Raw genomic sequence first — 27,706 nt, 5'->3', positions numbered from 1 at the left:
TGTGAACGTGTGGAATGTGTTATGGAGATTTTTTTACCAAAGGGTGATTTCTTAATTAGACAATGGTGATGGTGTTTTAATTAAAGGACCAATTAGGTCCAGGTGTATCGTAACTGTCTATAAAAGCAATGGGTTTCTTAATAATGATATCATATAATAAAGAGATTGATCAGCCTTCTGTGAATCATGGAGTCAATGCTAATTATTACCTGTTTGGGGATGCCTGGCAGCCACAGTTCCTGTAAGCAGGATTCACAGGTTAATGAAAGCAAAACTCAAAGATCCCCCTCAAGCCTTGACTCAGAGTCCACTTGGTTGCCTTCTGCCCTGGGTCACCTACAAAAGAGAGACGGAGAAAAACGCATCAGAGGCCTTTGCACAGTACTATGGCCAAGAGTCTGCCATAGTACCTTTGCCTTTCTGAGGCCATAACAATACAGGGGTAGATTTCCCTGATATCAGTGCAAAGAACTCAGGCTGGAAAAGCTGGGGGAAAAGAACTTGGTGCAAGGTGGAAAAGAGACAGGAATTCGAAGGAACAGTAGGGAGAGGATATCACAGGGGACACTAACAAACACAAATTTAAGCACCCCCTGCGCACTACTAATGTCCAGAAGGGTCCTGGTGGGTCCCTTTTAATCCTCCATCCATCATTTGAGTTGACAACATATGGACCCAGCATTTAGGCTAACATCTGACTGTGTTTCTGTCACAGAGCTCCTCATCACCAGCCACCACTGTGTTTTGTACAATATCCTGATGGGTCAGCCACCTAGTCCAAAATCCGGGCCAGGCCACCCAGCCCTGTGTGTCACAGCAAGACCCTGATGAGACACAGGGAAGGAAGGGAAGCAATGACTTAGTCCATGCTGGCAGAGGCCCAGGGGTCCCAGCCCCAGCTGGCAGCAGAACCCTCCTGCCTTGGGCAGTGGGAGCCGGGACAAAGACACAGCGGTAGGCACAGCAGCTGCTGGGAGCACGCTGCCCCCCCATGGGGGACATGCTCCCTGCCTGGCACAGACACCGTCCGCTCCTCCTTTGTGGCGTGGAACAAAGAGCAGAAGGAGGGAAGGAAGTGACTTCTCTGGAAGCGATTGCGGCGGTGGGATGAGCACCCATCTCCTTCCAAACAGACCGAGCAGTGATGCCCGACCCTTCTCTCATCCCCTATTGCCTCCTATTCACTGCTGGCATCGCCTATTTCTGCGCCCTCCGCCTCTCCTTATGCAACAGGGCGAGTGGGAAAAAAAGAAGCGAAAAGAAAGCCAGAGCGAGGGAGGGAGGAAGCCGATGGGGCACTGGCTGGCAGGCAGACAAGGAGCGCGGCAGGGGCGGCCGGGAGCCCGGGACACGCGGCCCTGCCAGGCCCCGCTGGGCTGCGGGCATCTACGTGCGGCCGGCAACGTGCGCGCTGCGGCCAGCGGGGCCCTGCCAGCGCCCAGGCTGGGCTGGCAGCCGCCCTGCCCTCGGCCGGGGCTCCCTGCACCAGCCCCAGCCCTGGCGGACAGCACGGCACCTGGGGGGGACAGGGGCTGCTCGTCCCCGGCCAGCCCCAAGGACCCCGTGTCCCCGCACTCATCCCCGGCCGCTGCCATCCAGGTGCTCGCAAGTTCCCAAGAGGGCAGGGGGGTGTGTGGCTCTGTGTCACCGGCCGGGCAGGGGGGTGTGTGGCTCTGTGTCACTGGCTGGCTTGCCAGTTCTGACCCGAGAGGGAGAAGTTGTGACCTCCGCTGTCCCAAGGCCACACGCCTCCTCCCGCTGGCCCGTGTGCGATGCCGTGCTGGGGATCACGCTGCTGCTGCTGCTCCCTGCTGCTTGTGTCAGCAGTTTCAGAGCGGTTCCCAGCCTGGAATAGCTCCCACAGAGCACCAAAGCTCCTTCTCTCCGCTCAAACTCCTGCATCCTGGCCACCTCCTGCACTCCTCTTTGAGACCGTCCTGCCCTACTCCCTCTTCTCACCCACCAATTCGGGAGCAAAAGGAACTCACACTTTACCCCTCACTCAAAAATGCCTCCCCAAATCACCAACATTCATATTACACACTCACACACAATTTCCCCTATATTCATGGGAAGGGAAGGGAAGGGAAGGGAAGGGAAGGGAAGGGAAGGGAAGGGAAGGGAAGGGAAGGGAAGGGAAGGGAAGGGAAGGGAAGGGAAGGGAAGGGAAGGGAAGGGAAGGGAAGGGAAGGGAAGGGAAGGGAAGGGAAGGGAAGGGAAGGGAAGGGAAGGGAAGGGAAGGGAAGGGGACTGACACAGTGGAGCATTTCAGAAGATGTGGTTTCTTCATGTGCACCTCTGTGCATTATGTCACAGGCCAACTGGGAGTTAAGTCTTAGTTTCCTTCTTTTCCTCATCTCCTGAAAATGAGGTTTCCAGATATTTTGGAGACTGTTGGTGTGCTGTACCCATGAGTCAGCAACTGTCAGTAACAGTTCCACACACGTGGGTGACACCGCTGGGGTCGGAAAGTCCCTGGAATATCACACACTGGACAACAGGCACGTAGTGACTTGATTAGTCAAACCCACCCCTGGCACGACTGAGAATATCCCAACACCACAGCCAAGGTGTCCCTACGTCCTGGAGAGCACGTAGCACTCTTGCTCTCCAGGGAGGTGGCAACAGTGTAGCTATGCAGGGATAGAGCCCGCAGCAGCTCCTGTGGGTCACAACTCTGCTGCCAGAGCCTGTCAGCTGTGCTTCTCTGCCATTTGCATCTCCATCTGCACACTTTTGGGATATCCAGCCCAAACAACTGCTCCTCAGAGGGGACAGGTTTCATCAGCTGAGATCCTCTGGGAGAGATATTCACCCTGCAGCTGACAAACCCAAGGGGAAGGGGCAGCATATGGGCTTGGGGGTAGCTGGTGCCTTTTCAGGGTACTGGGATGCTCCTGGGCAGCAAGTGAGCTCCTGTGCTGGGTGTCACTTGCAGACCAGCCCAGTGGGCATTGTCACAGAGCCCTGGCTCTTTGCCAGAGGAAACACAAAAGACTGTGGGCATGGAGAGGCAAATGCCATGGGTAGGCAGGAACACCAGTTTCTGAGCTCACATCAATCGTGCTTGTAAATATTTTATTCATTTCCCAGTCACTCACTGTAGAAAGCTACTATCCAGCCTCTGGCTATCAGAGAGCAAAAGCATTTAAGAGCATTAAGTGTATAAGCAGGCCTGACACGTAAAAACTGCTGTGCGAAGGCAGCAATTTTCAACTTTGTGTCCTCACTGCGGCTTTCTGGCCCAGCCCTGAGGCCCTGGCTCTGCCCCTGCCCCTCACCCCTGCCCTGAAGCATGCCTGACTGCCACCTGGCACATCACGTACAGAGCAGATTTATAATTCATGCTTCTCGTCACGGCAAAGTAGGGGGTGCCAAATAATAACCCAGGTTTCTTGAAGCAGATGAGTAATTATGTGTCTATAAAACTGGAAAAAGCTAGATGGGCAATGGGCTGCCACCACATTCCCTTCAATGGAGGCAAATGAGGCAGATCTAATCACATCCTTCATTCACTGCATCCTGCAAACTGCCTTTGCAGTGAGGAAGAGTGAGCCTTTGATCCAGGTAGTCCAAGCAGAGCAGCTAAGATGGATAGATGTGCAAACAAGGCCCAAGCTCCTGGGTCCAAACTAGCTCTGGAGAGCTCTCCAAATGTGGGCTGTTCAGTTCTGTTCTTCTAGTGGAAAGGCATTTGGCCTGTTGGCCAAGGCACGGCAAGGTCCAACATAATCGTGTTGGACTTCATTCCAGACCACTGGGCACAGGGCTGGGGTGATGTGGCAACCTCTCTGCCACCACAGAAGCAAGCAGGTCCCTGTGGAAGGGGAAGAAGAGGGGCCAAGAAGTAACAGGTGGGAAGCTGGAATGAGTTAAAAGCAGGTATGAAAAGTGTAGGAAGTGGTGTGATCAGATAAGGGAAGGGGCAGAAAGAAGACAAGTTAAGGGATAAACTGAAAGGACCAGAAGTGAAGAGGTTGTTCAAAGGGGATTACAGGGGTTGTTTAAACTGAGAATTATCTGGACCAGAGACTCCCTCCATGACTGCCCAACCTCTAGGCCTGGATCCCAAATGAGCAACAAATTAACAGATGAGAGAATTTAAAACAGATCTTAGAAGGGAGACGAATGAGTGGGAATTACCAGCATTCAGAGAACTGGTGGAGACATCCAGACCCGAAGAGGCAAATGTAGAAAGAAGCTGGAAATGCAAATACAGCCAGGTGTATGCACTGAAATCCCTAACACATGGGGGGGATAAGCAAAGGAAATGATGAAGCTGAGCTGGCACACGGGGAAACAGCCTGGCGCTGCCATGTGCCACCAGTGCTGCTTCAGAGCAGCTTAGCACTGGAGCACTCTGTTAGGGAAATGTCACTCTGGAAATAGTCTAGTTGGTGGTGAGATCATTCATTCTTCTCAGCTGGAAACCTGACCCTGTTGCCAAACTTCTTTTCCAAGCTAGAAGCTGATGCTCATGGAAAACTTTGGCCCTGAAGCCCAAATAGAGATCCTGAGCTTGTCAGAGCCAGTGCTCAGCACCCAGCAGTCTGCACAGCCATCTCAGAAGTGTCCCTGGCCACGTTGCAGCTGGGTCAGTGGCTCAACTGGGCAAGATGAGCACAGCCAGCATGATGTGGTGGCAAGTCACACTCCACACACTGTCACCAGCTCCCAGGCAGCCATGTGCTGGCTAAATTTGGGTTGGCATGGAGTACTCATTGCGTGACCTTCAAAGAGATTTTACAGAGGCAAAAGTCTGGCAGTAAGTGCAAGGGTGCAAGAGGGCTCAAAAACCTGGTTTGATATTGGCTCCTCTCATTGCTAGTAAAGGGAGTTCATTTCTCCTGGATCTCTGGCAGCAGGAGGAGACATTTTTAGAAGCCTTTTCTGGCTCCAAGCATCATATGAATGAGTATGGATATGTCAAACTCTTTCAACCATGGCTTTTGTCACGAAGTCATGACTGCCAAACCACCATCCTACATCTGAGGTTTTGGGCAACTTAGGCCATGCCATGCCAGGGAAGTGAGACATTGCATTGGCAGGGCACTCCCCCCAGCCCAGCTCGGTGCTACCTGCTGGCCCTGCTGCTTCAGCTGCCTTTCCATAAGCAGTTGGCCTCAATCCAAAGAAAACAGCAGCAGTGGTGCCATGTGGGTGCAAATGTCTGTGGGACAGCCAGGCCTGCTGCGGACAAGCAGTCTTCATGGACCCAGGGGGAGGCTGGGCACGCTCCAGGCCCTGTGCCTGATATTTGCCGTGACACCCAGATAATATTTGCAGGTGGCTGGCAGGTGCTCACCTTGCTTTGGCTGCTGCAGTATTTGAGTGTGTGGTGAAGGTGTGAATTACACCCTGTTTCAGGCACTGTGGAGCACTGAGGGATAGCCAGGGGTGCAGGCATCTCCCCTGCCTCCAGCTGGGGTCGCAGACAAACTCCTGCAAAGCCCTCATCTGCCTCCCTTGCCTTCCCTGCAAAAAGCACTGGCCCGGGGGGACAGGACACCCCAGGATCCCCCAGGCACTTCGGTCTCAGGGAGAACCAAGGGACAGCACTCCTAAGGAGGAGCTGAATTTGGAGAGTCAGACGCACACACATCATTTGGGACATGGCGTGAGCTGAAATGCCAGGTGTCCGGACGGAAGGGTGGTGAGCTCCGAGCTCCGGCCGGCAGTGCATACCCATTAGCCGGGCGCCTACAAAGGCCCTGCCGGCGGGCAGACGTGATTGCAGGCACAGCCTGGCTCCTGCGCTTGTGGGAACCTGGCGGAAACCCTCCCGGTCTCCCCCGGTCCCGGCTCAGCTGCGCCGGGAGATTTGCATTGGCAGCAGGGTGGCGGGGAAGCTCGCCCGCATGCTGCCAGCGTCCTGCCAGTGCCGGCAGCCTTTCGCCTCTGTGAACTTTTTGTCTCTTGTGTGAAAGGGGAGTGTTTATCAAAGGAATCCTTCAAACAATTTAAATGCATCTTAATTAGAAGTGGGCAAATGGCACAAGGAGCCATACAAGGAGCAATACCTCTAGCTTGGAAGCACACCTTTGCCCGTGCTCACTCCTCTCTCACCTATAGACATCCCTCCTTTCACCACAGGTCCCTGGGAAGCTCAGCTGGCTACGTACCCTGGCAGGCTCGGTGTCCCACAGCCCCAGGCTGCCCCAGGCCAGCCGCATGTCAGGATACGCACGGCTGGGTCCGTGCCCCCGCCATCCCCTCTCCCAGCCTCCCACTGCTCTCCCAGCCCCAGGACCCTGCCCCCTCCCTGCCACCCCGCGCTCCTGACCCTGGTGTCACCTATAGCTGCAGCAGCTATTCAGCCTATATCCATTACTAAAAGAAGAATCCTCTGTCGAGCAGCAGAAAAGCCCTGGCTGTACAATGTGCGCGGAGTGAAAAGGGAAGGCTGTTAACACCACTTGGAAAGGGGCCTGCATTTGACAACAAACACAGCCAAGTTTCGAGCTCCTCACTAATTAGTCTATTAGCTGGATGAGCAGAGAAAGCCTCTCACCATCCAGCGCCTCTCCACTCCCCGTCTCCTCGGGAATCCTGTGCCCCATCTCCGTGGTGCGGTGCTACGTAGGCATCACACCAGCGACTGGCCACCCGCCTGCGTCGGCACAGAAGAGCCAGCCAGAGATGGCTCCTTGCTGCCGACCTTCTCCAGGGGACAAAAGCTGCCTAAGAACTGGAGCCAAAGTCCCAGGTGCTGCCGGGATGCCAGGCTGTGGAGGAAGAGAGCCCCCTGCAGTAACCCACAGACCTGCATGTCTGCCAGATGGACACCCCCAGCCCCACGCCGCTGCCAGGAGCCACTGGGAACAGCCCTGTGAAGAAGGTGTTGGGGAGAACCCATCCTCCTGCCAAGCAGCACACCTCCCAGTCACCTCCTGTGCCTGCAGAGACATCAGTCAGGGAAGATGCTGCTCCCTGGGGCATATTTGAGCAGGGAGCAAGCAAAACCATCATTATTCGCCCTGGCACATGAACCCACACACCTCTGCATCCCCAGCCTTTCAGCACCTTTCTGACAACCCAGCCAGCCAGTCCAGCAGAGAGAGGTTCCCAGTGCATCAGCAGCAGCTGGGGAGCATCCATCCATCCATCCATCCATCCATCCATCCATCCATCCATCCATCCGTCCATCCATCCGTCCAGGGAATGGGTTAAACAGCCTGTGCCCCACCCTTGAGGCCAGCCTGGGTTTCCAGGCATGGAAGGGAGAGGCTTACAGCTGGGGATCATTACCAGGCAGCCATAAGGAGGGTGGAGGCCTTCCTCCCACACTGATCAGAGGAGCTTTGCAACTGTATGCCCTGGAGCCAAGAGATGAGGTCCAGGGCTTGTTTACCACCTTCTGTGAAATAGGGGAGTTTTGTCCACCCTAAGGAGAACACCAGCAGATCCCACCATGAAGTGATGTGTTATGTGCTCCCCAGAGCAAGGGGATGACTTGATGACCACCCAGTCTGCTCCAGTTGACTTCTCCAAATCAGAAGGCCCTGATTTGGCTGGCCTGCCTTGGGGTATTTATTCATCTAATATTCTCCTAATATTATCCCCAAGAGGGGATATTGTGTTCCCTAACCTTTTACTCCTGCTAACAGAGCCCACTGACAAGTCATGGGAACAGATACACCTCTGCTGCCTGAAAATATGGAGTAGAAAAACATCTGATTCTGTTCTGCCCTGTGCAGGACTTGGCAGAATCAAGGGAAAAGGACAGGCAGCCTTTCTGACTTGAACACAGTGCAAAACCTCCAGACGCTGAGTGCTCTCTACTCAGACTGTCCAAAAGACTTGGAGAAATTTAGCAAAATCCTAAGGGATGAACTAATAGCAGAAGAACTAAGCAGCAGCCATTTTGTCGTGGGGATGGCAGGTTGCCTGGACATCCACAGATGAATGGAAACCCACATGCCAAGGGATGCCGGAAGCACGGCCTTTTTCTTGGAATGATGGGGAGCTCCACATGAAAAATGGATGACTCAGTCTCCTGAGCACCACAGTCAGACAGGGAGGGGAGGAAGTTGTGGTACTCCTCCAAGGTCAGCCCCTTGAAACAAATTTGCCAGATACAAAAATGAGATGTTATGAGATGTTTAGCTGGTGTGGCCGTTTCCCTGCTTCGTGCCCTCAAGCAGAAAAGCTGTGCTGGCTGGTAGAAATCAACAGTGTAGACACAATCTACTTGGTTTCCAATGAAAGCCAGGAATGTCTGGAGGGCCAGTCGTAGCTTCTGGGGGTTGAATGGATGTGTATCTCTTCACCCAGCAGAATTTAACCAGCTGCTGGGGAAGTTTCATCTTGGCTAAGCAGGACATCCAGAGAAGGTACTTTCCAAGATCTAATTTGTACTATGCACTGTGAGCCCCTTGTCCTCCCTTCCAAGCACAGGGGATTTTGTAATCTCTGCAGGATGGCCTTATCAAATACTCTTGAGCTGCAATATAACATCTTGGAGGAAGCTATTCCCCTTTATTTCATCCTGCATGCTACACAAGTGTGATTCAGCCAATGAGTTTGGAGGAATTATTTATTAATGGGTCATGAGATCACTTTTCTGTGAAATCACTGAGAAGCAGAAAACAGATCATTGCCCTCAGGTCCTTGAAAATCATATAAACCTGTGGGGAATGTCTCTGCTGCAGACCTCATCTGCTCTTGACAGATGTTTACACCACAGTGGCCTCTCTCATCTCAGAGCTGTAATCCAGACAACAGTCAGCTCTATCACTGCAAATGTGCCTCCATTACACTAATGTGTGGTGGGCTGGCCTTTCTGTGTCAGCCAGTTTTAGGGTCTAGTTTTTCCATGCAGAGTCCACCAGCCTCTGTGAACATGCTCACCCTCTAGCAGAGGCACCCACTGCTTGAGCCAGCATTTACAGAGAATTTGAGTTTGAAGGAGCGGTTTGTGCACTTCAGCACCAGGCTGAACCAGCACAGACAGAAGAGGATTCCCCATGCAGACAATGGCAACCAGTCTGTGTGAAAAGGAAGGTAGCTCAGGTCTGCTCTGGACAGCCTTTTGCAGAAGTCTGGCATGGCTCTGAAGGACTCCTGTGGGACTGAATCCCCAGAGGACTCAGCAGCTTCATTGTGCTCTCCTCCCAAAGGGCTGCTGTGAGGTCCAGTGGAGACTCTAGTGAAGAGCCCCCCTTCTCCTGCTGTCACAAAACCTCATTCAAAGACTGTTGTTTACTCCACATTTGCAGCTTACCTTGCATTAGTGGTTTAACTTCAGTCACCACAGAGTGGGCTTCCTCCACCTCCTCTCTAGATCTTCTCTTGTTATCTACCCAGCACCAAATGAGGGACCTGTTCAAGAAGTCTTCCCATCTGATTCTTGTACACAGGAATGATGGAATAAGCCTTTCTGCTTGATTGCAAATTTAGGAGCCTCCACAGTGCAACTAAACCACTGCATTTCCCATGAGGAAGGGATAGCAGCCTGCTGTCCTCTGACAGCTCAAGGGGAGGTCTGTCTGAATGGCAGGTTAAGCTTCATTTAGGCTTCCTGGTGTTGTGCCTTGTATCCTGCAAGGCTATCCACTTCTTGAAACACAGAATATAGTGTGGTGTCTAGAAAACACGGCAGTGTGGGGAGAATCACTGTTATGCCCTTGTCACCCTCAAAGACTAGGTGTGTTTTACCATGTAATGGAGCAGGATCTAAAACAGGGTACCTGAGACATCATCTAGCTGTATCTCTTGCCAAGGACAGATACCACTATCCAAGCAGCCCTGATGAGTATTTGTAGCATCTTGGTTTTGCGAATTTCTCAAGAAGGAGACTGCGTTGTTGGAGTTGGCACATCTGCTTGGAAGCCTGTCACCAGTGGTGTCCCCAAGGTTCAATACTGGGCCCAGTATTGTTTCACAAGTTCATCAGTGACTTGGATGAAGGAGCAGATGCCTCCTCAGCAAGTTCACTGACAACACAAAGCTGGGAAGAGTGGCTAATACCCCAGAGGGCTGTGCAGCCCTTGAGAAGGACCTGGACAGCTTGGAGAGATGGGCAGAGGGGAACTGTCTGAAATTCAGCCTGGGCTAATGCAGGGTCCTGCACCTGGGGAGAAATAACCCCAGGCACCAGTACAGGCTGGGGGCCAACGTGCTGAGGAGCAGCTCTGTGGAGAAGGACCTGGGGATCCTGGTGGACAACAAACTGTCCATGAGCCAGCAGTGTGTCCTTGTGGCCAAGAAGGCCAATGGAAACCTGGGGTGAATCAAGAAGAGCAGTGCCAGCAGGTCAGGGGAGGTGATCCTGCCCCTCTGCCCAGCCCTGGTGAGGCACATCTGGAGTGCTGTGTCCAGTTCTGGGCTCCTCAGGACAAGAGAGACATGGAGCTCCTGGAGTAGATTCAGTGGAGGGTAAAAAAGATTATTAAGGGATTGGAGCATCTTTCTTACAAAGAAAGGCTGGAGAGCTGGGCCTGCTCAGTCTCAAGGAAAGACAACTGAGAGAGGACCTCATCGATGTCTGTGAGTATCTGAAGGGAGGTGCCCAGATGGTATTTCCAGGCTCTGCTTGGTGGTGTCAAGCAACAGGACAAGATGCAACAGGAAGTTCCACCTGAACATGAGGAAAAACTTCTTTACTGTGTGAGTGACCCAGCTCTGAAACAGATTGCCACAACAGAGAGGTTGTGGAGTCTTCCTCCCTGGAGATATTGAAGAGCTGTCTGGACACAATCCTGTGCCCTGTGCTCTAGGATGACCCTGCTAAAGCAGAGATGTTGGGCCAGGTGACCCACTGTGGTCCCCTCCAACCTGACACATTCTGGGACTGTGCAGTCTCCACAAAGAACTCTGTCTTAAGAGAACAGGAGCCCTTAAGGAGCTGAAAAGTTTTTCTGGATGTCTAACCTAGTCTAACCTCCTGAAGATAGAGAACAACTTGTTTGGTTTCTTTTTTAGACATTTTTTACGAATCTGAAGGTTGTCACGTTTTCCCTTTCCTCCTCTCATAAGCAGACTAAACAAATTAAGTTCTTTGAAACTTCACTCATAGGTCATGGTTACTAGGCTGCTGATCATCTTTCATGGACTCTGATAGGTGTAAGCTTTTCTTGAACTATATTGCCTAAGCTGAATATATTCAGAAAGTATGAGGCTTTCCTAATACTTCAAAAAGTGGAATGATTGTAGCATGCCTGATGCTTGTGGCACTTTTGTTTATATAGCCTAGCAGCAACCTTTGTTTTTCTTCACATCTGTGTGTCATCAAGTCACTCACAGTAATGACACCCATTACCTCAATGATATCCATGTCCCTTTCTGAAGGCCTTGTTGCCCCTTTGTATACACATACAGCAAATTATCCTGCAGTGTGTGGCTTGCATTTGCCCTTATTGCAGAATTGCATCCTGTTTATATCCATTTCACCAGTGTCACACCCTGTCTGAACTCCCATCCTGAGCTCCAAAGTGCCTGGAAATCAATGTCAGCAAAAAACTCAACATAAGTCAGCCATGGGCATTCACAGCCCAGAAGGCAAATGGGATCCTGGGCTGCATCAAATGCAGAGTGGCCAGCAGGGCAAGGGAGGGGATTCCACCCTGCTACTCTGCCCACCTGAAGTGCTGCAGCCAGCTCTGGGGTCCCAGCACAAGGAAGAACATGGACCAGTTGGAGCAAGTCCAGATGCAAGCCATAAAGTTGATAAGAGGACCAGAGCACCTTCCCAACAAAGACAGGCAGAGGAACCTGGGGCTGTTCAGCTTGGGGAAGAGAAGGCTGTGTGGAGACCTTATAGGAACCTTCCAGTATTTGAAGGCGGCCTACAAGGAAACCTGAACAGGGACTCTTCTTCAGGAACTGTAGAGATAGGACAATAATTAATGGCTACAAACTGAAAGAGATGGAATTTAGGTTAGATATTAGGAAGAAATTCTTTACTGTGAGAGTGGTGAGACACTGGAACAGGTTGCCCAGGGAGGCTGTGGATCCCCCACCCCTGACAGTGTCCAAAGCCAGGTTGGGTAAGGCCTTGAGCAACCTGGTCTAGTGGGAGCTGCCCCTGCCCATAGCAGGGGGTGTTGGGACTAGATCAGCTTTAAGCCATTTCAACCCCTTAACATTCTGTGATTCTGTGGAATGTAATACACATCCTTGAAACCAACAACCATGTTGATCATGCAAGCAGGTCTCAGCATTAGAGGCATCTTGCTCATCTCCTCCAACCCTGTTGTAAAAGGACATTAGGCTGCTGCCAAACCCATGTTGACTCTTACTTCTCACCTTGCTCTCTTGGTCAGCCTTACAAAGAAAGTATCTGTTTCAGGGCTCTTGCTGTTGCTGAAGGCAGCCTGAAAGTTCTGAAGTCCTGTGACTCCATTTCCTTTACTCCTTTTATTCCCAAATCATCTGGAACCTCACCCCTTCTTCTTAAGATAATTACTACCACATTTAAAACCATTCCAGCCAGGATTTCTGCAGGGCCAAGTAATCTGAAAGGAAGGGAGACACATCTGAGGTCACTGACAAAAGGATGAGAGAACCAGTGACTCTGCCCCATCTGTGGGGCACGTGGCTCCAACCTCTCTGCCTGCTTCAGGGAGCTGCAGGTGCAAGTCCAGCACCTCCTGTGGCACGAGGAGTGTACGTGAGCCTGCAGACAGCATCCTGCAGCATCTGGCCTGTTTACATAGCAGGGAGCTTTTGTTAACATCAGGAGGTTAGCCAACGAAGGGAGATTTTACAATTACACCACACAGCTCTGTTGACTCAAAAGGAAGAGTTAACTTCAAAGCTCCACGTAGCCAGGCTCACGTAGTCCAGCCAGCTGCACAATGGGACGTTTCAGTGGAAGGCTGGGAGTCTGCTGGATGGATGCGAGACATTCACACAGGGCAGATAGCAGCTCTCGCTAGGCAGCTGGCAAACGGGCAGCTCCCAGGAGCCAGAGAGCGCCCTGGGAACGGGGCAGGCAGAGCAGGGAACAAAGGCTGCCGAGTGGCTGCGGGTGATGCTGGGCAGCATCCTCTCCATCAAGCTGGGGCTGGCAGCTGCCTCTGGGCACCCTGGATGAGTGGGCCACTGAGTTCCCAGGCCCCTTGAGGGATGCAGCAGCAGTTTCACAAAGTGCAGCTCTGCGCATCAGTGAAGGGGCTGCCCCAGCGTTGCCCCCCTGTCCCAGCCACGCTGTTTTTCATTTCTTTTCCTAGACAGGACAGGCCCAAGTCTTTGGGGACCCTTTCTGCCTTGTCCCCTTACCTTTAGCCATGAATGAATTTATTCTTTGCCCTGTTCTTGGTCCAGCAGTTTTCCCAGGCGAGCCGTGAGCGAGGCAGGCGGAGGGAAACCCTGCCCCCAGCCCTCAGTGCCTTCTGCCCTGCCCGCCCAGAGCCAGGCAGCCCTGCACACCAGCAATTACAGGGCACGGAAACGCCCCGTGCCCAATATCCGGTGGGCCTGAGTGATGACAGCCCACTAATCATTCCCAGAATTTGTGACTGGAATTAAAGGGCTGGGTTTGCCTTCGGTGAGTGTAGCAAGGAGAGCTGGGGGAAGGGACCGGCCCACCTTTAGGTAGGGAAGAGACTAAGCTGCGCAGAAAATTGCTGTGCTGCTGCAGTGATTCAAGCTCAGAGGTGATTTATGAGTTTCTAGGACAGAGACAGATGTCCTGTGGGACATCTCATGATAGTGAGTGGTTATAGCTTTGCTGGACACCAGTCGTCCTTCCCACCCATCACACACAGCACCTCCACTTCCAACAACTTCATGGTCCCTCCCTACTTTCTTAAGGTCTTGGAGGGAGTAGGTCCTGCCTCCATTCTGCCAGCCCTGCCAGGCGATCAGTCCTGCCTGCTGGCCTGCTTTCCCAACAAGCTCCTGCCTGCTCCTTCACTTCTCACCTGCTTGTGTCCAGGAAAAGCTTCCCACAAATCTTCTCCAGATCTCTTTTTCCACTGTGCTGCTGGGGAGCACAGACCAAGATCAGCCACTTGCTTTATCCCAGCTGTGAACCTGCCTCACTGAATTTCCTGGTCTTCCCCATATCCCTGGGGGCTGGTGCCAGGGCTGTTGCTTGGCTGCCTACTCTGGGAGAAGTACATTCTTGGAAGGAGCCATCTTTTACAGTTTTGTGTCTCAGCAGGACCCAGCAGCACCCCAGGGGCTCGGCTTGCAGAAGGAGTATTTGGTCAAAAATCAGCTCCTGCACTCCAGACACAAGGTATGGCCCCAGTGGTACACAAGGTACGGCCCCCAGGATACCAAAGGCAAATAAAGCCTTTTATTATTACCTATAATGAGTAATAATTATTACCTACCATGAGATCATCACTCCAGAAGAGAAGCAAGATGTGCTTGCTGACCTGGCTTGTTGCTTTGAAGCCCCACGTCCAAAAGCAGCCCCAGGAGGGTCTCTAGGATGCTGCCCTAAGAACAGACCTGTTTTCCCCTGGGAACAAGGCACTGCCTGAATTTTCTCCCATGCTCCTTTTAGGGGCTTCTCTCATTTTTGTCTGAAGGTATAGGTCTGCTCTACAAGGTATGAAAAAAACCCTCTGGTCTTTCCATACATCCCCATTCTGGGCCCCAGCTATGAAGCTCCTCTGTAGGGAGGCTGGTGGCAAAGTCCTGTGGAGACAAGCTGGAGAGAGCTATGGAAATGGAAGCCAACAAGAGGGTGGGACGCCTGGAGGGCTGCAAAGAAACTTTTAAGTAATTGTTTCAGAGGAAGAAGAGATTGGGCTGTGGAATGGAAATTAATGAGCTGTCTGCAGCGCCTGTGCAGGACAGGCAGGAAGCCCTGGGACACTCCTGGAGCAGGGCAGACACCTCCCCCAAGAACAACATCCTATGCAATACCCTCGTGTCCATGCTACACACAAAGCTCTGGCAGCATTTATATTTTGGGATGAGCCTCACTGCCTGATTTCCAGATAAGGATTTTACAGAGATTACTTGCTCCCAATTTCAAACCACTGCAGATGTAACATTTCCAAGCTTCAGGTGGCCACTTTTTCCCAGCTGCTGCAGGCAGGGCTGGGACATCCTTCAGCAGAGATCATCAGAGCAGGAAACCTTACCTGTGTAGCCTGCTATACGCTGATCTGACCACCTTCTGCGGACCCCGCCTGCCCCATCTGGGTGAGGGGGATGTTTGCAAAGAGCCTGGGATGAAATCACAGTCTGGGAGGTCTCTTATTCCTCCTCACAGCCTCGGAGTTGAGCTCAGTGCCCTCCTCAGATCCGCTTTATGAGTGCTAGCGTTCGATGTGACATCACCATCCTGAGTTCAGGGCTCGAGATAGATACAATTAACAGGTTTCATGGAGTAACCCGGATAAAGAGGGATGCTGCAGGATGCCAGGCCAAGCCCTGTCCAGGATCATGCCAACACACACATTTGGGAGAGCAAACATGTATCAGGAGTGTGAATTAATTACCCGGGCTCATTTATCACCACCTCTCATTTCTCCCTGCCTCTCGGGGAGGCTCGCTTCCCGTCTCAGTGCCAGGCTGCATGCACAGGAGCAGAGCTCTGGCTAAGGCTTGCCTAGGAATCCCAGGCAGCATGCTCCCATCTCCACAGCCTGGCTGCTCCCTCCTGAGCCTGGCAGGCAGGGCAGAGCTGTGGGGCCAGCCAGGCAGGAGGGTGGCGGCAGCAGCAGCAGCCCACGTGTGCCTTTCACCTGCTCCCGTGGGCCTTGCTCCTAGCTGGGGCCTTGCTCCTAGCTGGTGCCAGCTCCCTGCAGGGGACCATCTGGGGTGCCAGTCACTGGCTAAGGGGGCCAGAGAGAAGAACTGGGGGATGCTGCTCTGCTGGGGCTGTGCTGCACAGCTTCCATAAGAGGAATGGTATTTGCGGAGGGCCTGGGTGACAGCGGGGTCTTGGTAGCTGATGTGGGGGAGAGAGGGCCCAGATCAGCCCTTCTCAGAGGAAGAGTAAAGCAAGGAGAGACCTCAAAGACCAAGGTGTGGCATTATGTGTCAGGCATTGGGAAAGGCCTGCAGCTGCATCCTGAGGCACAGGGGCGCATGGAAACAGGGACATGTTTGCTCTGCTGTGACTGCCAGGGCCACACTGAGGGAAGGCTTCTCCTTCCAAAGCCTTTAGTCCCACTTCAGTACATCCCTGAGCTCACAGCAGAACTGGCTGCCCGAACGAACAGGACTGTGCTCCTCCAAAAATGGAGTTGGTGAGGGCTGAGAGAACCCAGTCCTGCCGCACTGCAGGGATCCTCCCCCAGGCAGCCCCATCTCCTGGGCCCTCCCTTGGCTCCTGATGGGCTGCATCTGCTGTCACCCCACAGTCTGCTCCTCCACCATTGGCCACCAAGAGCTGGGTCTATCAGTGGTGTTTGCATCAGCCAGTCGAAGGCTGATCCGGCCAGGGATGTTACTGAGGGGCTGGCAACAAAGAAAACCCTGTACCACTGCCCAAAGATCCCCTATATGCTTCAAGAGCAAAATCCCTTCGGCTTTTAAGGAAGATGCAGACAAGCTTGTGAGCTTGTTCAGCAGATAGCACCTGTGTTCACCCTCCTAGCACCCCACCAAGAGGCTAGGTCAGTACCAAAATGAGAATGTAGTATGTCCCCAATGCCTAAAGAGCTCCACAACTTTCTGAAAGCCCTCGTGCTCTGCATGCCCTACAAACTTCTGCAAGCACTTGGCCACACTGGGACTGCAGCTTGCAGAAAAAGAGGGCTCGGATCTCAAGGAGAACTTGGACAGCGTGAAAATTTGGGGGGACAAAAGACCAGGCTTAGATATAAAATTATCCAAGGAAGAGAGAAAGTTTGTAACCAGCTCAGAGAAGGAAGCTTGTGGGAGGACAGAAAGTGTGCTCCAAGGGATGTCATGGTGCAAGGTCTGCACAGGCACAGCAATTCCTGTATGCATGAGCTCTTGGAGCAGCAGCAGGAAAGGGATTCAAACAAGAGTCAGGTGCCTCTGACTTAGAGGAAGGGAATGGTGTAGGGGACAAACACCAGCCAGGAAAGTGGAGAAAAGGGCCACCACCTCCTCCTCTCCTGAAACACTGCTCTGGCCCTCATGTACCAGGGGCTTCTGCAGCAGCATCCCCTAGGGGAAGGGATTTGCTCCAACCGCCCAGCTCAGGTGAACAGAAATGGGGGAGCTCCTTGACACGCTGGCTAATAAAATATAGCAGCAGCCCAGGTACTCAGCTTGACTACATGTTCTAAAGCACCCTGCCCACCACACATCCCTTGCCCTCCAGGGACATCTGTGTGTACTCAGCACAGCCACAGCAGGCAGCCCTGATGGTGTGCAGTGCAAGGCACAGAGACAAGTCCTGATGGTGTGCAGTATGAGGCACAGAGACAAGCCCAGGGATTGCAGCAAGCTGGTGAGCTGCCCAGTGCAAAAATTCCCTGTAAGAATTTACTGCAAATTTCTTGACTGCTTTGGCATCTCCCCCAAACACACAGCAGGGTACTGATGGGGAGGATGGCTCTTGGGCTCAGAGGATGTTTGTCCCAGAGAGCATATGTGCTGTCCTTGCAAATGTCATAGCATGCTGCAAAGGACTCTCTATCAGTCCTGAAGGAGGAACCCAATCTAGCATTAAATCCAGTTGGCTTGAGTGCCAAGAGCAACAAAGCTCTGTCCCACAGACTTCAATATGAGTCATTTACCCCCAGCATGGAGCCTGGACCATGTCCTTGTGGTGACTAACTATCAGCATTGCTAGCTCAGAGGTGTCTATGTATGTTCTGTACCTGCCCAGCTGCCGTCCTTTCCTAGAGAAAAGTCATCCCTCACACGAACAGCCCTTGGGCTCTGCCACCAATGCTGTCCTGTACAGTTCCTGCCCTGTGCTGCCTTGACTGGTGGGCAGCATGGCTGGTGCTGTGGCAGCCTCAGCTCTCCCTTCCCTGGTGCTGCAGCCAGTCACGGGATCACGAGCCCGTAGTCAGTGGGAACAATGGTGACAGCAGAAATCCTCATAATGCAGTACATACATACTGATGCTGGTCGCTACCCTCAGTTCCAGGCCTACATCTCTCCTTTCCAGGTCCCTAGCACTTTGTTTTCCCTGCCAGGGCAGACTGTGATAAGCTTTAGTTATTAGAGAGACTCACTCCCAGTCAGTACAAGGCTTCCTTGGCCATCCCGGTCCCACTGGCTGGCAGGCATCTCACACAATCAAAACACAGCGTATTTCTGGCCAGCCCCAAGTCCTGAGCAGGATGAGCAAAGAGCTCTTCTCCAGGGTCCCTCTGGTGGTTTCACCCTCCTTGAAATAATAACCCATTGAAATAATAACCTGGTGGGAAATAAAAACCCATTGAAAAAGCAAAAGAATAAGTCCCCCTGTGTTCCCTCTGTGAACAAACCAATCCCCAAGACCCCACCCAGACTAGAGTGCAAGACACCAGGGGACCCCGGAGGTCCAACCACTGGAGAGAAGCAGCACAAGAGATCTGAGCCCCGCCATGGCTCCCCAAAACCTTCTTCTTTCCCACCTGCTTCTCAACACCCCTACCACTGCCCCAGCTCCCTTTCTGGCTCCCTCTGCCAGGTCAGCCCGCAGCTGGGCTCACGGCGGGATTCAGTCACTTCCTGACATTCAGCGCTGTGCACGGTGACCTGGAGCAGATGTACATGAGCAATCAGAGGAGACTGGGAGATCTAATACCACAACCAGCAGCACATGGAGAGCGTGTCAGGCAAGGGAAGGGAAAAAAAAAAAAAAAGAAAAAAAGAAAAAAAAAAAGAAAAGAAAAGAAAAGAAAGAAAAGAGAAGAGAACGAGAGAAGGGAAAAAAGGAAAAAAAAAAAAAAAAACCTAAACCACAGACGGCTCAATACTTTCCATGTGGTGCCGCTAAGGAGGAAATCGCCTCCATTTGCTACGTGCAGAGCCGGGTGTCCGCACAGCGGCGGGGAAGAGAAGGGAGCCTGTTTCCCAGGTGGGGAGGAGGGGCTGCCGGCGGAGCTGCAGCCGGGAGGAAGGTGCCTCCCACACCCACGCGGGACCATGGCGGTGGCGGGGCCGTGCCGGCGTGGCTGTGCTCAGGGACACCGGGCCGGGGCTCCCGGGGTCCCCGCTGCCCAGCATGGGGTGCGGCCACGCCGCTCCAGCGCTGTTCCGCTCGGGAATGCCGCCCGGGGCTCCCGCTCCCAGCGCCAGGCGCTGCGGGACACCGGCTCCTTATCCTGCATCCTTATCCTGCATCCTTATCCTGCATCCTTATCCTGTCCTGCTGCTCGGGCTGGGGTGCCGGCTCTGACCCCCCCCCTTCCCCTGTGCTACCGTGTGCATTTTCCCACCGCCCAAAACAGAGACGGGGGAGATGAGGACAAATTTCCCAAGCCCGCTGCGTCCCGCTGAGCAGTGTGGTGGGCGGGACGGAGGCTACAATGTCCCCCCGCTCCCTTGTCGTGACTGCCCCTCTGGCCTCGGCACCCACCAGAGCGCTGCCAGCCTGCCACGGCAGCTGTGCCCTGTCCCCTCCCTGGGCCTCCCGCCCAGCCCAGCCCAGCCGCCTCTGGCAACTGCTGCCCCCATCCTGCATCCCAGCCGGCAGCCATTCCTGCTGGGGCAGGAGAGGGGGAAGGATGCTCCTGCCCAAGGTCCCTATCTGAGGCACACCCGGATGCTGCTTGCAGCATGATGGCACAGGATGCAGCACCTGAGGACAACTGAAGTCCCCCTGGAATTTCGAGAGCTTATTCTGTGAGGCACTGAGCACCTCAGAGGATGGGGGAGTCCCTTCCCTCCAGCTACTCCTTCCTTACTTCCACCATCACCACCAACGCCACAGCTACCCCTTCTTCATCCACAGACTTGTTTCTGGGCTGGTGCCACAAGGTCCATGCTCCTCACCCTGTCCCACAGCACAGCTGGACATGCTGCTAAAGCCACCCCTCCCTGACCACCCCCAGCACCAGAGTGGGGCACACTCCTTGTGCCAGCCTCACTGGGGGAGGGAGAACCTTGGGCTGAGGGGTGGCACCACATCAGCTCATGCACTTGGATCAGGAGGCAAAGTCCCTGATCAGAGATCTGCCATACCTGGGCTTTGCAAGCCAGGGAGAGTCCATGGTGTGCAAGATGAGCAAGGTCAGGTTGAGGGCAGGGGCTCAGCCTGGGCACCAGGGCACAAGAAACTCTTCCCCCTCTGCCCTGGGCACCTGAGGGAAAAGCAAAGAGGTGTTTGCTGCAGCCTCACTGCTCTCATGTCCAAGCTGCTGTCCTCCACAGCCCACAGATGTCTTTCCCCATGTCAAGCACATGGGCTTGACATGGGGAGACACATCCAAAGCGTTTCTCCAGCTGTGAAAAGGGACCACCAGAAAGGCTGGGAAAATACCTTCTGCTGCCTGCAGCAAACACCTCAGCTGTGAACTGTAAAGTCAGCCTGGTTCCGCTCCAGGCTGCCTAAACACCAGCCCAGACCCCCTGAGTGCCTTCCCCTTCATATCTGCAGGATCACAGCTGCTAAGGAAGTTATAGCCCTCCCATCCCCTCTCTGGGAAGCCACTGCTCTGTCCCAGTTTGACCCATGTCACTGGGGCCTTGCCTAATCTCATTTGCACAGGGGGGGAACCCTCGTAATCCACAGATCTGCATTCATGCCAGGTAAAGCACAATCAACCTTTAGGCCATTGCTGTTTCTTGGGAAAATACAGGATTAACAGGGCCAAGTAATGGGAAATCCAAATGGCCCATTTTAGAAACTGTCTGCTACAAAAAAGGCTCTGGAGGGGAAACAATATTTTGATGGCTGTGGAGTCTTTTTCAAATTCCTCAACCATAAAACACAGGGGAGCAAGACAGTGTGTAGCACAACCCATACCATTTTGGCTGATCCATCACTTTTCCCACACTCCTGCTCATCCTCAGAAGACCCCATGTGATCAGTGCCAAGACCCATCACAGGTTTTTGTGGGGTGCACTGGGGTACAGATCATTTGGCAAAGCCTTCGAGCCTCCTGTGATATGCAGAGGAAAGCTTCAGACTGACTCACACAAGTCTCCAGCTCCCCACTGGAGAGAGAAGGATGCCACTGCAGTTCTCCAAAATGTCACTCAGTTCACCTCCTGACCCACAAGACCTTCTGGCAGTTATGGTGTCTGTAGGATACCACAGAAATCAGGATCCTGGGCAGTCCACCCCGAGACCCTCCCCAACCTTTTGCAAAGATCAGAACTTACCTCCAAACACCTCCTGACATGTGGGACTCTCCCCATGGGGATGTCTCATGGTTCCCCTGCAATTTGTCACAGCTGGAGACTTCCTGGGCACCTTCTGCAAAGAAGAGGGCTGTCAGGTGGGGAGGCTGTGTGTCCCAGCTCTGCAGCTGCCAGCCAGCTCCCGCTGCAGGGGCTGTGCAGCTCTGTACTCACCACTGTGCTTTATCAAATTTACATGGGCAAGAGCTGATGGTGCCTTACTGAGGAAGGTCCAGTCCCTCTGCCTGCAGGATGGGTGACCCCCTCACCACACACAGAGCTTGGAAGCAGCCCCAGCGTAACTGAGCACAAAGCCATGAGCTTGGTTTTTCCTGGGAATCAACTCCTATGGTGCCCATAGGAGCTAGCAGTCCCCCAGCAAAGCACAGGGACTTCCAACAGGGACTTCAGCTCATCTTCCAGGAAGGTGTAGGGAGGCAACATCTTCTGCTTGCTGGTGGTGAAGGCACAGTGGGGATGATGCCACACCATGCTGCCCATGGGCAGAACACCCACTTCTACTGGGTATCTCTCCCTGTGTTGGTTCATTAATTTATTTTTCATTATTTTCTCTTCCCCCCCCCCCCCCCCCCTTCTTCCTCCTCCTTCTTTCCCCCTAATCCATGAACAAGACTCTCAGAGCTAGAGGAGAGGAGAAAACCAGCACAGCTGCAGCTTGGATCAGCAGCGTGCTGGCAGGCAGGCACGCACAGCTGGGAGAGGGGAGCACGCTCTCACACACACAAAGCAGCACCAAATGGAGCCCGTGGAAGAAGGCCAGGGCAGGCCAGTGACTCACATCCCTGGCCTCCATCAGCTTCAAACTGAGGAACACCAGTAGGTGACCAAGGCTGGCAGGAGATAGCACAACGCTGGAGCCGTGCTGAGCACCCACAAGCCACCCAAGCAAAGGATGGACGAACTCTCCTGACCTCGGAGGCTGCTCATCCCATCGTGGGGGCAGCCAGATGCAAAGCACCACATCATCTTCTGTGGATCTGAGTCTAAATATTTATTCCCTTGTCCAAACCCTGACATGTCCCTCCTTTCTTCTTCATTTGTCAAAAGTGTCCATATCACCAGTGGCAAGAAATACTTAAATGGGAGAGAGATGGCACAGACTCAGCAGATGGGCAGAAAGGAAATTGTGGCTTGCTCCTCACTGAGCACCCAGGAGATGTGGAGAGCCCTTCCCATGGCAGAGGTGGACAGTAAGGAGGCTGTTGTGGAAATCACAGCTGCACCATGAGTTCCTGCTCTCCACCTCTTGGGTTATTCTCTCCCCTCCCCAAACACCCCAGTGACACAGCAGGGCCCGGGATGACTGCCAGATTCTCCTTGCTCGGAGGCTATTTAGTCTCCCAGAGAGGAAAAAGAATGCTCATGGGAAGCTGTCAGCAGAGCAAAACCAGCACCTCTGAGGACACACAGCACCTTTGCAAAGGGCTTCCTAGCCCTGTCTGCACCCACTGCAGGGTCAGCTTCTTGCCTTCCTTGTCTTCTGTGACAGCAGTGTGCCAGGGCACAGCAGTGGTGCAGGAGAGAGAGGAGGGAACAGGGCCCTGAACTGATGCAACATCTGCACCCACCTCTCAGTGCACAGCGTTTCAGCAGCTAAACAAGGGCCTAAGGCTTCTGCCATCCTCTGCAACTCCTCCACTGCTGCAGTGCAGCCCTCTGCCATTTGCTGTGGCCCAGCTGAACATCCCAGTGCTGGTCTCCTTGCAGTATGAGTTCCTCCCAGTCCTTGACAGCATCACTTCTGTTTGGGATGTTGACTCCCCAGTTTGACAGAACACAGATGCAGCACAGACCACCAGAAGAGAAGCTGGTAAAGCACCATGTCATCCCCCTGCAGGAAAATGGGAGAGGATACTGTAATGCCCTGAGTGGTGGTACAGCCTCATCCAGCCCTGCCTGTCCCCAGAGCCCCCATCTACAGCCATTTCCTCTTGCTCATCTGCACTTCACAGCACATGCTGGTCTGTGATGCCTGGCTCTGCTCTTCCCTCCCCTCCTCGCCCTGGGGTAAGGATCACACAGTCTCCTGCTGATGCAGAATGTGTTGCAGGATACACCACTATTCAGAGCTGCCATGAGGTGCAAGTTTGAGGTAGCTGGAAAGCACTGGTATAAGCTGACCAACTCTACTGTGCCTAAGAAATCATACTATCTCCACTCCAAGTGCCATCTCCAAACCAGGGTATACCACTCACAGATGGGGCACTGTAATTCCGGCTTGAAGGAGAAAGAAAACAAAGGCACAAAAGGATGAAAGTTTAAGTTTCCTTCACCCTGACCAAACATGTTCACCATTCCAGCAGATCTTTGAAAGCAATGACACAAGGGACAGGCATTGCAGGTAAGTCTGCTCCTTCCCAGTGCTGTGGACCTGCAGTCACTCTTCCCATGCCAAGTGCTGTTATTCAGCTGGTTTTAACTAGGCCATGCTAAAATGTTTGGGTTGAACTTCATCTTGCTGGTTAGCTGCCTAATGCTGAAGTATCTAAGCAAATAGAGTTATAAAATATATAATTTCAGCCAAAATGATTCATCTACTTCCAAGAACATTGTAAGGGGAAATGCTTTGGTTTCTCTTGCTTTTGTTACAGAGAAATCTGATGACCTTTTCTTTGAAGAGCTCTTCAAGCTGCATGTTTTTGGCATGCAGACTTGAAGTTTGGCAAAAGGAGAAGCAGGGAAGGCCTTTGGTTTAGTCCAGATGCACCCTTTGCTGCCACCAAACTTAGCCAAGCCTTTGAAATGTTCCGTTTCACATGTGCTCCCTTAAGGCAGCCTTATAGAGTTCACCGGCCCAATTCCCTGAAACTTTTCCCCTTTCAGCATGAGCTCCAGCCAGGGGCTGAGCAGGATTTCCAGAGAAGCAAAGCTATGGATCACTGCAATCCAAATCACAAGTCAGGTCCATCCCTGAGACGAGGCAGCTCCTGCCACCTCCCACCTGGCCCCATCCTGGCTCAGACAGAATGAGCAGTGCATGCACCGGCATTTGGGGAAAGGTGCTGATGGGACCAAGAGACAAACCCAGGAACTGCTATGAGGAGGGAGGATTTGGGATGGGAATTTGACTGAAGGGAAACTGGACTGAATCTAGGAGGGAAAAGGAAGGTGAACCTCCATGAGGGCTCAGCATGAAGAAATGCAGCTGAGAGCGATGATGATAGGACGATGATAGGACGATGATGCAGAGGATCCTGCAAGGCTGCAGCCCTGGAAAGAGCTGAGATACCCCAAGAAGAAATAAGGAGAGGGGCAGGAGGAGGGGATAGCCAGCTGCTGAGTATTTCCAGCAGTAAATGAGGCAAACACTTATTTAAACCAAGAGGTGTTGGACAGCATTGCAGGCAGAGGTGACAGCCAAAAGGTGTGCAGGGACCATAAGAGCTGACTTTGGAGGTGTCAGGGCAAGACCACATCTGCAAAAAGGTTTCTTTTAACAGGAGGTATGGAGGGGTAGCTGCATGTCATGGAAATACACTGTGAGTGCTCGTGCTGGTAGGGGGTGAATCAGTCCTGCACCATGATGCCCTGCTAGTGGAAACCAACAGAGCCCTTTAAGAGTGAGCTAAGAGTCTATGAGAGGTGTGCAGGCTCCCCTCTTGGAAGACAGAGGAGGGAATTCACCAGAAAGTAATAGACTTGAAATCAGGGCACTGCTCCCAAACAGGGAGGGACACATCCTGCACACTGTGGTGCAAATGAAACACTCCAATGTGTCTGAGGCTCAGAATAGCACTATTTGTTTATTTATTTATTTATTTTCATTGTGATGGCTCTGGTTTTGCTTGGAAGCAGCTGCACTGAAGTCTTTGCAGCTCTGAGGTCTCCAACCTCAGCTGTAGCCCAAAGAAGGGCAGAAGGTTTGGAGATCACCCAAGAAAACATTTGAAGCTTGTGAGCCTTGCTTTGCTCTAGCATTAGGAGCCCCCTTCACAGTCATACTTCATTAGCTGTAGGAACCAGGGCAAACAGACTTTAGCCTTTCCTGGAACCACTGTTCTCCATGGATGAGCAGTCAACACTACCAGTCTCTGCTTTTGCTTTGTTTTTCCCTTAAGGAGGAAAATTTTCCTACCACTTTCTTAAAAATAAAGAAATGCAAAAGCAACACATATAAAAAAACCAAACCAAAACAAACAAACAAACAAACAAACAAACAAAAACCAACCAGTGCTTACCCTCATAAAGCAGCAAAGCCTTTTCATTTTTCTCCCAGAATCCCACAGGAAGCCCAGAACAAATCCAGTCACTTTTTCTTAGGAAGCACATCTCCTCTTCCTGATCTCATACCTAGGTAAGAGCAGGAAGTCTGTATTCAGGCTGTGTCAGCAGCATGGGGGTGGCTCATCCATCTTCCCAGCCTAGGTGCCAGCCAGTGACTCATCCGCCACAGAAATCAGGGCGCTTGAAGCAGAAGAATGAAGAAAGCAGTGGTCCATGTCATTCCAAGTGCATCACTTTGCCAGGACATGGGGTCACAGGTTCTGGCAGGCCTGATAGGCAGAGCTGGACCTCAAGCTGTGGGGAAAATTATGAGGAAAATTCATGCATGTGAGGGCCATTGGGAAAGAGAGCATTGGTGGGGAGCTCTCCCATGAAAGGCTTTCTGTATGGAGTGGCTGCAGAGTATCTCTTGGAGCTTTCTCTTTGTATTAGAATATCTTGATTCATAAGGGACCCACAAGGATCATCAAGTTCAAATTATAACTAAGTGTTGAGTATTGAATTTTTTATTCTGCTGTAATAGCAGGTTGTGTATTCCGCAGGGAGTTTTACCTTTCAACACAAACCTGAACTCCTGAAAGCTGGGCAGTCTGGCAAAATGCCCTCCCTCCCCCAGGCCTTCCCTGTGAAGAACAAGGGCTGCTCCTGGTCCCCAGGTCCTGCCCTGCCAGACACTCCCCTGCCATGAAGACGCCCATTCAGCACCATGGCCATGCCACCACATTTTGTTAGCAGGGCATTGTGGCACACAGAGGGATGAGTGCTCCAGCTAGGGTGCTGAGCCTGCAAAAGGACAAGATAGTCATGAGCTACCTGGACTGTAGCTCCCACGAGACAGAGCAGCATCAGTACCAGGTCTGTGTTTTAACCCCTCTCTCTGAGGAAGGCTGGGCAGGCATCCAAACTGGGGTAGTGCTCAGGAACTGCACAACCCAAGTGGCTTTCACAGAGCATTTGGCATCAGAAGGAGGACAGATGAGATTTTGCTGCCGAAGTCCTTCTGCCCTCAACTTCTCCTCCACAGGGCAGCTCCTGCCAGCTGTTTCTCCATCTTTTCACCACAGCACTTTCAGTTTTGGCCAAGCTGAAAGATGAGCCTTTCCAGCCTCAAAGCTGGGAATCTGCAGAGGGGAGCTAGACTTTAGCAGAGATCATTTGCCTCACAAATTGATCTGAGAGCTCCTCCAAGGGGCAATGGCACTGCTAACCCACCAGTTCTCTCCCCCTGCGAATCCGCAGGTGTCCTCAGAGCTGTCAGACCTGTGATGCTCAGCAACCTCAGGCGTCTGCTCCACTTTCCCTGGGAGAGACAGCCAGGACACTTCTCTGAGCTCGGGCAGCTCCCACGCAGCGGGCCAGCGCTCGGTGCCAGGGGATGTGTGTGCAGAGCCAGCCGGAGGTAGAATTTGAGCCTGCTTTCTCTGAGACACTCAGGGCCAAGTCCAGAGGAAAAGGGGAAGAAAGGCTTTGCTGTCAGAGTCAGGGTTTACAACCAGCCGTAAATGGCCTCGGTCCCTAAAGTTCCCATGGTGACAGCCCTGATGGGAACAGAGCTGTCTCCTCTGTCCAGTCCCCACCAGCCTGTCCCAGGTCAGGGGGTGCAGCTGCCTAGCACAGCCTGGGTGAGCTCACCCAACTCCGGTACCCCTGAGATGGCGAATGAAGAGCAGCCCCAGTTCCAGGGGAGGAGCAGCCAGGGCACCTTGCACAGCATCCCTCTAGGTATGAGCTGCAAATGCAGCAGCTTTGGGCCTTGATGCTTCTCCTCCAGCTGAGTACAGGGTTTGATATTCACCTCCTTCCACTCAGGCTCCAACAGGCAAGAGATTGAAGACAGCAATGGATGGACCATCTCTCCACTGGACACAGGCACAGAAGACCTTCCACCAAGGTCAAAAGCAAGCTTTCTGGAGAGAAAGGCCGTTTGCAACACATGGTCTTTGCTACAAGCTTCTCTTCATTTACTAGCTAGTTTTCTTTGCTGGTGTCTGGCCAACTTGACTTATAACTCTTCCCAAAATATGATATTCTCTTGCTTGTTTTATCAACTTGCTTACATAATGCATTCAGAAGGAGGAGAGGCCCTGCAGAGGCATCAGTGTGCAGTGCAGATCTAGGTTTGCCCCCAGGGAAAGCTCTCTTTGACACACTGGAAGACTATGGGTGAATCACTTGGTTCTTCTGTGTCAAAGACTCCTGTGCATTAAAAGGAGACATAGCTTTTTGCCTGCTCTTGCTCTGTCTTCCATGCTGTTAGAGAAAAATCTTGTGGAGATAAACGGATGGATGGACCACA

General features: G+C 52.7%; 1 long non-coding RNA gene across 1 annotated transcript; it reads right to left on the bottom strand.

Moving 5' to 3' along the window:
- On the bottom strand, positions 1–25,486 carry LOC139589394 (uncharacterized). The gene is made up of 3 exons (XR_011679009.1): positions 25,365–25,486; positions 21,148–21,241; positions 1–336 (listed from the first exon to the last, which is right to left on the bottom strand). It is a non-coding gene; the product is annotated as an uncharacterized lncRNA (long non-coding RNA).
- Positions 25,487–27,706: the final 2,220 nt, after the last annotated feature.

Source organism: Agelaius tricolor, unplaced genomic scaffold (assembly GCF_023055355.1).
Source record: "Agelaius tricolor isolate 1412-34295 unplaced genomic scaffold, bAgeTri1.0.p SCAF_1, whole genome shotgun sequence".
In the NCBI taxonomy this organism is placed as follows: domain Eukaryota; kingdom Metazoa; phylum Chordata; class Aves; order Passeriformes; family Icteridae; genus Agelaius; species Agelaius tricolor.
This window is presented reverse-complemented; position numbering and strand designations above follow the sequence as displayed.